This window comes from Bidens hawaiensis, unplaced genomic scaffold (assembly GCF_021521415.1).
Source record: "Bidens hawaiensis isolate Kalapana, Puna unplaced genomic scaffold, B.hawaiensis_p1.1 tig00020944_1, whole genome shotgun sequence".
NCBI lineage: Eukaryota > Viridiplantae > Streptophyta > Magnoliopsida > Asterales > Asteraceae > Bidens > Bidens hawaiensis.
Window position 1 is genome coordinate 245,910 of NW_027493237.1, and position 11,691 is coordinate 257,600.

Here is an 11,691-nt window from a genome sequence, read left to right on the forward strand (position 1 = left end):
GAATGAAATGGTTCACAGAAGTGAGAATTTTTTTTTGTGTTTCTAGGTGTTTCTTCATTTGCGTATTCTGCCATTTGAAATGGCGGAACACCATTTTTACCTCCTTTATGCACTTCCGCCATTTCAACTGGCGGAAGTGAATAGTAATATTCTGACACGCGTCTGACGAGGCGTTTGACCACACTATTCACATATGTCATTTCAAATGGCGGAAGTGAACAATACTTTATATTATTATTTTTTTTATAGTATTTTTTTCTTAAATTTTTTTATTTGAAAAATATATTTTTAAATTTTAATACTAATTTAAAATATATTAAAATTAAAAAATATATTTTTCAAATAAATTTTAAAAAAAATAACTATAAAAGAAAATAATAATATATATATTAAATTTTTAAAATATATTTTTCAAATTAAAATTTTTAAGAAAAGTAATGCTATGTTAGAAAATGATAATATAAAGTACTCTTCACTTTCGCCATTTGAAATGGCATAAGTGAACAGTGTGGTCAAACACCTTATCAGACACGTGTCAAAATATTACTATTCACTTCCGCCATTTGAAATGACGGAAGTGCAATAATCGAATAGGGGCAGGCTATAAAGGGGGGAAAGTGGTGTTCCGCTATTTGAAATGGCGGAACACATGGAAAATAAGTGACTTCCGCCATTTGAAATGGCGGAACACCAGAAAAACCTTCAGCTCACCAGACAATTTATGACACGCTCTGCAACCAGTGTGGGTTCCGTCATTTCAAATGACGAAACACCTAGAAACACAAAAAAAATTTCTCTCTCCTATAAACTATTTCATTCCTTTCATTTTTCCTATTTCAAAAAATTAATATTATTTAATAAAATAATAATAAAAAATATCTTTTGGCTAAATTGTTTTGACTGTCACAGGTGGGTCAAACATTGTCACAACTCACAAGTAATTTCGTATTTTTTAATTCATTAATTTATTAATAGTAAATTTAATAAATATACGTGTCATCTTTTATATAATTTTCTATAGAACGTTTTGAGTTTTGACCTAATCAAATTGTGGTTTATTCGAGTTTTAAATACAGGATGGTTAATGTTCAGGATTTGTCTTTGGTTTAGAACTGGCCTTAAGGGTTTTTTTTTACTTTTTTCTATACTGACATGTTTATTTTTCTGGATAAATCAGGCATAGAGCAACCCTCTATATCTTAGGAAAAATTAACTCGAGTATTGGACGTAGTTTTCAAACGAGTTAAAAAATTTTTGATTGAATTAAAACGTATTGTATTTGAAAATCAGAATATAATTATTTTATATTAATATATTAAGCATATAAATTAATTATATCATGTTTGTTGTTTTATGGGTCTTAATTAATGTAGAGTAGTGGTGTTCCTTTTTACAATTATAACGTCTATCTAAACTTTGTAGGATAATTTCAAATTTTATTGTGATCTTTAATGCATCATCAAGTTGCAATAAACGGAAAAAAAATAAACCATAAATTTATGCATACAGTTTATACAATTATTTCATTTTTTATCTGATCTTTAATATTTATTCTTTTAATAGAATTAATTTTTGCCATCTAAAATACTCTAATCTTGCACTTGGGACTATTTAAACTCACCACCTCATTTTCAGGGACAAACATCATACCACTAACCACTATTTCATTAATTCATTCGATCTTTAGTTTTTTTTTTTTTAAACAACCATATCACTCCTAATCTTATAAAAGGTATTGGCAAAATTCCATCTTTCGGAACTCAAAATCCTTGCCTTCCTACAAAAGATCAAGTTATAATACAGAAAAAAAAATAAGCCATAAATTTATACATAGGTCCTAGCTCTATAAAAGCAAATATGTTAGCCCCATATGCATGTTCTTTTCTATGCTTTAAATTCACATTTAATATCTATAGCCTACCATTAATTAACATTATTCCAGGTTTCATATCGTGTCACGCCTTACTTTCACATGTTTAATGTGACCTATTGATACTGGAAGCGGAGGCTTCAATTTGTATTTTACTTGTCTTACTACAACACGTTTAAGAAAATAAAGACAACCTCGAGTTAACTTGAAACACAAATATTTAAGATCTTAATTATTTCCCAATATATGCAGACTCTAAACTCTTCAAGCTCTCGACTTTTGTCTTTAGCGTTTACTTGCGATACATGTTTAAAAACAGACATCAACTTTGGCTAGTGAGTATAGTAACAAACACATTTATTCAAAAAGCTAATGAAACATATCTTAAATTCTTGAGCACGTACAAGAATTTTATAAATCACATCATTATAACATGATTTTAATTAGGGGCCCTTTCTTTTACTCGCCTGAGCCCTGAAATTTTAAAGAATTCTTAAAGACGATCCTAAAGATGACGCAGCCCGTATCAAAAGACAAGCAGGTTTGTTTTGAATCTATTTAAGTTCCGTTTACAAGTTTGCCACATATTAGCCTCTGTCTAAACCTTCTAGTGCATTTAATCCTCATGCATGTAGGTGTAGCTTTTTAAAAGCATCTAATCCACACAACATTTCTAAATCTTTAAATCGTGAAACTTAGATGAAAAGGAGTGTTTTGACCATGATTTCTTATAAATTTAGTTAGAAACCAAAACTTTTAAGTCAGTGACGGTTCAAGCATTTTAAAGGCTTAAAGCAAAAACCAAAACTGGGGCCTTTTCAAAAAGAGATTATTAGTTTACCAGTCTTGTCAGTTTGGATCTAAAAATAATAAACAACAAAGTTAACTTTCTGTGCTTGTAACTATTTCGAGACGAATAATGTTGAAGAATTGAGTTCCAAAATAAGTTAACAATACGAAAACAATACCTAAGTTGAGAAAAACTTAACCCCGCAACCCGTAGATTTATCAACATTCCCAATTGATCTCACATTTACCTTCTTATTTCCATTTGTGATTTTGCTCTAATGGAATCACATTTGGTGTTAATTAGCTGCCAAAATTTCAGTTTTAATACATATAACGAAAGAAAAAACTTGAAAAATGGGAGCCTTAATTTATAGGAGGCCTCACGCCCTAGCTTCACATATTATGCTTGTTGGGCCGACCCTGCTTTGAGCCTTAATCTTCCTCTATTTCTCCTTTTGATCACCGATTAAGACACCACCTTACAACTTACAACTCGTATGGGACGGGTTGTTTCATATCGAATTCCCATTCCTTCCCGATTGAATTTTTCCAAGTCCAAAAATATCAATTTGAAATCAAAAGTATTTTGATTAATCATTCAAAAAGGTTAAGAAAATAAGTCTTGAATGTTTAATTAACCCATAATAAAGTTCATTCCTAAAATCACAAAGAAGAATGATAAAGGAACTCAACTTTTAGAGTCTAAATACCATAAGTGGTTATTCGAATCAAACTTATTCATATACACCCTAGCCGGTTTAATAATGCGTGACAACCTTTTCTTCAAAAGAAAAAACCAAAAAGTGATATGCAGATCCCACATTTTATTTTATTATTTATAAACATAGTGTCAATGATTTTGTTTATCTTGCATATATTATTTAATTATATCAAACATACATTATTATTAGTGGTAGGCCCATTAAGTGGGCGGTCGCAGCCGTTAATGATAAGTTTTAATGTTTTGTAAATTCATAGTATATGTTTGATTAAAAATCAAAACATGTTATATTAGTAAGCAATGTTGATTATGACACAAGCAATATTGGATACGTGAGTGTGTCATGAAACCATCTAAACAATGTCACGTGAGAGGAGCGTATAAGGGGTGTTTGTTATTCGAAAATCGAACCGGATTTAAAGCTGAACCAAGACCAAAGATGCAAGAATACCCGGGCCGAAAACCGAGCGATTTGGGATCTGGTTCAAGATCGAACATGTAAGCATATCAAGGCCGAAGACCGGACCCATTAGATATGAATTTTTTTCGAAATGGTGTATATTTACAAAAAAAAAAAAGGAAAACGGGGAAAGTCAAAAAAAAAAGGTAAACGGTGTATCCTTTCCTGCCACCAGAGGATTAGGAACAATGCGGATTAGGATCCTCCATTGGCAGGCGAGGATCAATCATTGGGGCCTATTTCTTCCACGCCAATGGAGGATTAAGAGCAGCAACTTACAAACCCCGTTTGTGTTCCGTTATAAAACTTAGCCGACGCCTAAACTTAGCCAACTTGGGGAGGGAAAATTTTGTACATAGTCCTTTTTAAGAGAGAGATTTTGAAAATAGTCCAAAAAGTTTTGGATTCCCAAAATAGTCCTCCCAAATCTATCTCCCACGTGAGATTGGGATTCGTGACGTGAGTTTTTGGTATTCTATCACACACTGACACGTGTCATTTCACAGATAAAGTTTCATAGAAGTTTGACTTGGCCGATAGTTTTCAAGTCAAAATAGTTTTCTGAAAAACCATAGGTTTGAAATGAAAGTTGTCCGTCACGTGAGGTTTCGAAAAAGATGATTTTCGCGTTTTTTGAAATGCATCTCCTCGGACGCATTTCAAATGAATTTCGTCTATTTTTGCATAAAAAGACGTGTTGTCAAAAAAGATAGATTTTGTTACAATAGTATTTTAATTCGATGGTTTTTTGATGAAGCTTATATGTTTTTGCATAAAAAGAATATATATTAGAAAAAGTAAATTTATCCACCCACCGCCATCATTCACCACCCACCGCCATCATAACCACCACCACCCACCGCCCACCGCTATCATCAACCACCACCGCCATCATCAACCACCACTACTACCCACCGCCATCATCAACCACCACTGCCCACCGCCATCATCCACCACCACCCCTGCCCACCGCCATCATCCACCACCATCACCACAAACGGGGTTTGTAAGTTGCTGCTCTTAATCCTCCATTGGCGTGGAAGGAATAGGCCCCAATGATTGAACCTCGCCTGCCAATGGAGAATCCTAATCCGCATTGTTCCTAATCCTCTGGTGGTAGGAAAGGATACACCATTTACCTTTTTTTTTTACTTTCCCCGTTTTCCTTTTTTTTTTTTGTAAATATACACCATTTCAAAAAAAATTCCATTAGATATATTAAACAAAACATAATCGAAACAACGCAATCGAGGTTTATACTAGATTAGTATTAAAGCTAAGGGATGTAGGAACCGAATTCGTGAATTGAGTAAATAAACAGAAAATTAACAAATAGTTTTATTACTTATACAATACAATATAAGAATCTGAAATACAATACAGAATCAAAGAAATAAACCAAATACAATACAAAAAAAAATGTAAACGGTTTGGCTGAGGATCGTGTTGAACACGGGGCCCTTAAAACAATATTTCGAGTCTCCCAAGAGAACTCTTTGTTTCCCAGGGTACAACAGCCGGAGCAGTAGTACTGCCGGATTTAACCGTAAACCTGAAAAAGGGTTCGAATAAAAGAAACCAGAAATGTAGAAGAAGAAGAAGTTGGAAAAACCTTGCAACAATGCTTGTGTTGTGTGTAAGGTTTGGTGCGTGTTGCAACTTAATTTACCTCTCTATTTATAGAGGAAAAACAAGACACAAGTTTTTCATCCCACCAATGTGGGATACACCACTATAGTATTTTCTTTCAAATACACACAATCACACATCGATATCTCATTCATCAATGTCTATTAGTGTGCATTTGTTGTGTCATAACAACCTACTAATGCACACGTAACAAATTTTCCAACAATCCCCCACATGAATGGAAATCGATTCTTCGAAGTAAGTTTCAGCAGTTGAGTATTGCTGGATAGGTAGGTGTTACCCTTTGAACCTTCCGTTGTGAAGCATACTTAGCCTCCTAGCGGTTTGTAGTCGCGATGACTTTGAACAGACCCCCATTTGTGTAGACGACAATATGCCTTCACACAATACTCTCCCTGGTTTGGTCAACCCCTCATTCTTGTGTCCGTTATGGTCATGGATCACGGTCCTGGTTCTGCGAGAGCTCTAGGAAATTGCGTCTCCCCACAATTCCATTCGAAGCGACCACACTTCTCTCTAACATAGGTGATTCCCATGAATCATTAAAAGCATCATGGTTATTTCACTTAACCTTAATATGCTTAACCTCTCCCAAATGTCACTGGTTTTAGGGTACTCCCCTAGGAGAAAGGACTAGGAAGTTCAAGACTCCCTTTGGTTTTGGGGTACTCTATCACAGGGACTGCCTCTGGTCATATGATTAAGTTTGCCTATTGAACTTAGCTCTTGGGATCTCCAGTCTGCTAAGTTAGGTTTCCCTCATACTTCCTTTATCGCGGGCTTTAGTCCCATTCCTCTCGACAACTTATAAAACTTATCCGTGTTTAAGCCTTTTGTTAACGGGTCTGCAATGTTATCTTCTGACCTCACATGGTCAATCGTGATAACACCCGTTGACAGTAGTTGTCGTATCATGTTATTCTACGTCTCATATGCCTTGATTTGCCATTATACATTGAACGTTGAGATCTACCAATTGCGGACTCACTGTCACAGTGTATGCAAATTGCCGACAACGGCTTTGGCCATTGTGGAATGTCTTCCACGAATTGACGTAACCATTCTGCCTCTTCCCCAGATTTGTCTAAGGCAATGAATTCAGATTCCATTGTGGATCTAGCAATTACAGTTTGTTTGGATGATTTCCAATATATTGCTGCCCCACCAAGTAGGAACACGTACCCACTTGTTGATTTGGAATCTTTCATATCCGAAATCCAGTTCGCATCAGTATACCCTTCGATCACAGCTGGATGGTTGGTATAATGCAAACCATAGTCTCTTGTGTATCTTATGTACCTAAGCACCCTTATAATAGCTTTCCAATGTTGAACACTTGAATTGCTAGTATATCTACTTAGCCTACTCACCGCGTATGCTAAATCGGGTCTCGTACATGTCATGAGATACATTAGACTTCCAGTGATTCTTGAATACTCTAATTGAGCAACCGGCTCAGCTCTATTTTTACATAGATGTAGAGTAGTGTTAACAGGAGAACGAGCCACTCGCTTGTCTTCCTTGTTGAATTTTTCAAGAATCTTGTCGACATAGTGTGCTTGACTCAAAGTAAGACCTTCTTTAGTTTTAATGATTTTTATTCCAAGAATAGTATCAATTAAACCCATGTCTTTCATGTCAAATCGTGTCTTTAACATGTCTTTTGTAGATTGAACCATTTTATCATTACTCCCAATGAAAAGCATGTCATCCACATAAAGGCATAAAATAACATAACCTCCATTTGTGTTTTTAACATAAACACATTTATCACACTCATTAATTTTGAAACCATTGCTAATCATGACGTGGTCAAACTTTTGGTGCCATTGTTTTAGAGCTTGCTTCAAGCCATATAAAGACTTGATGAGTTTGCATACTTTGCCCTTTTGACCAGGGGCGGAGAAACCCTCAGGTTGCTCCATGTATATCTCTTCTTCCAAATCACCATTTAGAAAATCCGTTTTTACATCCATTTGGTGCACTTCCAAACTTCGTAAAAACGAGATTGCAAGCACCAATCTTATAGAGGTTATACGTGTTACAGGTGAGTAAGTATCAAAATAGTCTAGACCTTCCTTTTGTCTAAAACCTTTGATCACTAGCCTCGCCTTGTATTTATCAATACTTCCATCGGCTTTCATCTTCTTTTCGAATATCCAACGATATCCAAGTGGTTTGCAACCAACTGGAAGATCTACCAATTCCCAAGTATGATTTTGTAAGATCGAATTAATTTCATTCTTGATTGCTTCTTTCCATTGAGGTCTTTCAGGTGAGGTCACCGCTTCATGGTAGGTGTTAGGTTCACCTTCAACCATAAAGCTTACAAAGTCAGGACCAAAGGATTTTGCAACCTTCTGTCTTTTGCTTCGTCTTAAATCACCATCCTCAGTCTCGGGCCGTTCATGTGTTCCTTTATGAACCAAGTCGTCATTTTGTGTTGACGAGCTTGCACCTACATCATTCGCTCGTGATGATGAGGCCTCATGTGTGTGTCCTAACTTAGGAAACACGTGCTCAAAATACGAGACAGTATTGGGCCTCGCCTCCATGAAAGTGTTTACGTGTACATTTGGATTTTTGGATTCATGTACCAAAAACCGATATGCACTACTATTGTGAGCATATCCTATGAAAATGCAATCAACAGTTTTGGGACCAATCCTAAGAGCTTTAGGAGGTGGTACGGTGACTTTAGCTAGGCACCCCCACACTTTCATGTATTTGTACGAAGGTTCTCTTCCCTTCCATAACTTATAAGGAGTCTCGTCCCTATTCTTGAGAGGTATCTTATTTAAAAGATAATTTGCGGTTAAAATGGCACCCCCCACATGTCATGGCTCACCCCAGAACTAACCAACATGGCATTCATCATCTCTTTCAATGTACGGTTCTTTCGTTCCGCCATGCCATTTGATTGTGGAGAATAAGGAGGGGTTAATTCATGTATGGGGGTTGTTTTCTCCAAGAACTGTGCTAAGTTCAAGGTTGTCAAGTAGAAAAACATTTTCTGCTGCCACCTCTTAAAGTGAACACCCGTGAACTTTTCGGGTTTTTCAGCATGGTTAGCCATTGTGGTCGCTCCCACATTGGCTGGGGTGGTCAAATGGACAGCAGGGGTAGCATTAGAAGTGTTTGGGGTTGGTCCTGTCATTCTTGCACACAGAAAACAGACCAAGTTAGTAACTTAGAAAAAAAATTCAGAAAATTCTGAAATTTGCCTGATAAATCTATCCCGTGCGAGATAACAAAACCAGCCCAAAAAAGGAGCCTTTTCTGATTTCAGAATGCTAAACAAAGAACGAATCTATCTAAGTTCAACTTTGAAGATCCAATTCTTGATTCTAAGACCAAAACAGAAAAGAAAAACTGTTTTTAAAAACATATATTATTTTGAAACAAACTGGTTTGGATCAAAATAGAATAGTTTCTGAAAATTTAAACAAAGTTTTCACAATAAGCTATCTCGTGCTAGATAGCCAAAAACAGCCCAAAAAGAAGCATTTTCTGATTTCAAAATGTTAAACCAAGAACGAATCTGTCTAAGTCCAACTTTGAAGATCCAATTCTTGATTCTGAGACCAAAACAGAAAAGAAAAAAAAAACTGTTTTTAAAACATATACTATTTTGAAACAAAACTGGTTTGGATCAAAACAGAATAGTTTCTGAAAATTTAAGCAAAGTTTTCACGAAACGGTTTTAAAAATATTGTTTTAAGATTGTAGGAACCGAATTCGTGAATTGAGTAAATAAACAGAAAATTAACAAATAGTTTTATTACTTATACAATACAATACAAGAATCTGAAATACAATACAGAATCAAAGAAATAAACCAAATACAATACAAAAAAAAATGTAAACGGTAACAGTGAAACAGTAGTTGTAATGTCATAGAATGCTCACAATCGAGATAACACTAGCTTTTGGTGTTGAACATCTTAAGAAAAAAAGTAGAAATTGTGAACAAATAAGAGTACTCCTCTCTCTTGTTTGTAAAATATATTTAGAGTTGCGAGCTACTAATCTTGTAATTTAAATCATACAAAAAGAAATCTAATATGCTAATTAATCTTGTAATAAACAAAATAAGGTAACATTAATATGAATTTACGTGGACAGGGAAAGTTTTCGTTTCAACTTATTAACCGAGCACTATGAGTTACGTCCTCACCAACTGAGCCATCAGTTAAAAATACACTATGTTTTGTTCATCATACGACCAAAAATTGATTGTATTCACTTTATGCTCGTTACAAAAACTGTTAAAAGTATCATAACAATTAAAGTTGAAGCGTGTTAATTAATGTTTTGTTTAAAATATGACATGCTTTTTCATCTATACAATACTAATTATTTAAACGTGTTGATATGATTAGTGATCTATTGTGTCTTGTTCGTTTATTTGCGTTATTTGGTTTTGAGTCTTGTTGGATCATATTGTGAGCTTGGACCATAATAGCTTTTAGCTCGTTAAAGAGCTGACGGGTTGGTGAGCTTTTGCTGCTTAAGTGTGGAGCTAGAACCGAGCCTGATTCGTTTCTTATGCCACTAACCCGTTTTATCTCAATAAAAGGAGGAGAAGGAAGCCAGTTCAGTTGTTGGAGACATTAAGTTACACCGTTCGTCTCTTATCTTCTCTCTTGATTTAGATTCAAATTAGTGTTAGGGTTTGTATTAGTTTGTAAGTTTTGTTGAGAGTTTATGATATAGATTAGCGATGATCTATATTTGTGTATTGGTTTTTTTGGTGGTGTAATCTTCGTCTTTGGATCTTTATTTGGTTAAAGATTAGTTTATACTTTATATGACGATCATGTTTGATTAATGAAAGTCAAAGCTCAAAGCATGATTTCTGACAAAAAAACTTTAAAATATGCTAACCTTTGCATTTTTTTTATTCTTTTGTAACATTATTTTTTTTATCATATCTACTCTTGTCAAAATAAAAAATTAAACGTGAAGTGAATTCATTTATTCATTTATTTCACAACTACAATGTAAAATACCATCACATATATAGTGTCATAAAAAACACAAAATTTAAAGTATATTGAATTATTCCTTTTTTTTTGCTTATCAAATGATATTAATGACCTTGAAAATTGGGTAAATCAACATTGTTTATTTATGCTAGTTGTGTGTGTGTTTAAGAGTAAACTTGAAAATTAACTAATAAATTTTGAAAATGGACATTTATAATGAGACTAAAAAAAAAATATAGACACTTTTAATGAAACGGATGAAATAATCATTTTTTATTATTGATTTGGTACAAAGTTTTCACATGTAGTATAATAATATAAATATACTAAAAATATATTATTCTCTTCATTTTCTATGAATAATAATAATAATAATAATAATAATAATAATAATAATATATTTGCCTGTTTGGTACCAAGCTTTCAGCCTTTCACATGTTCTGGTCCTACCGACCCACACACAAATTATGTAATTTATTTGAAGTGGGCGATGGCGTGGCCGGTGGCTAACTAGGGTCCAAATCACAATTAATAAAATGGACCTTTCCGGTCAACTTGACCCAAGTCCATACCTTTTCATTTTATTTTCCGACTAAACACCATGATTATTGCTAATGATGATATACAAAGACAAATACAAACACAAGGGTTTTATCCTCGTAATTTCGTATACTGACTTGACTATTAGAGTGTCTACGGTGTCAGCCTGTAAAACCTTCTAACGGATTGTATCACAATTTTCAGTGTTCTTAATATATAACCCTTGACTCAGGAAGACAACGGTAGTACACCATCATCTGATATTCATAATGGTCCAAGCTAAGAAAGTCTATACCTTGCCGCTAACTCCTGACACGAGATTCACAAGTTTTTTTTTGTAGCACGAGTAGGTTTGTAATAAACTTATTTAAATTGGCGTGAGTTGTAACAAAAACTTGTTAATCAGTATATTATAAATAGATAAATAACTAAATAAGGGACTAATGTTAACAGTTGGTTGTTGAAACTTGAATAACAATAATCCACTTAAAATTTAAAAATCTTACAAAGGGTTTCTTTTGCTCTCCCATAAATAACATAAGGACCATAAAACATCAATTAACCAAAATTAAAGGGCTTTTATGTACTTTCACACAACAGAAAAACGTGGAAATTTTCTTTTTCCAGTCAACCCTCCACCAAAATATAACGAAATTTCTGACTTGATTTCCAC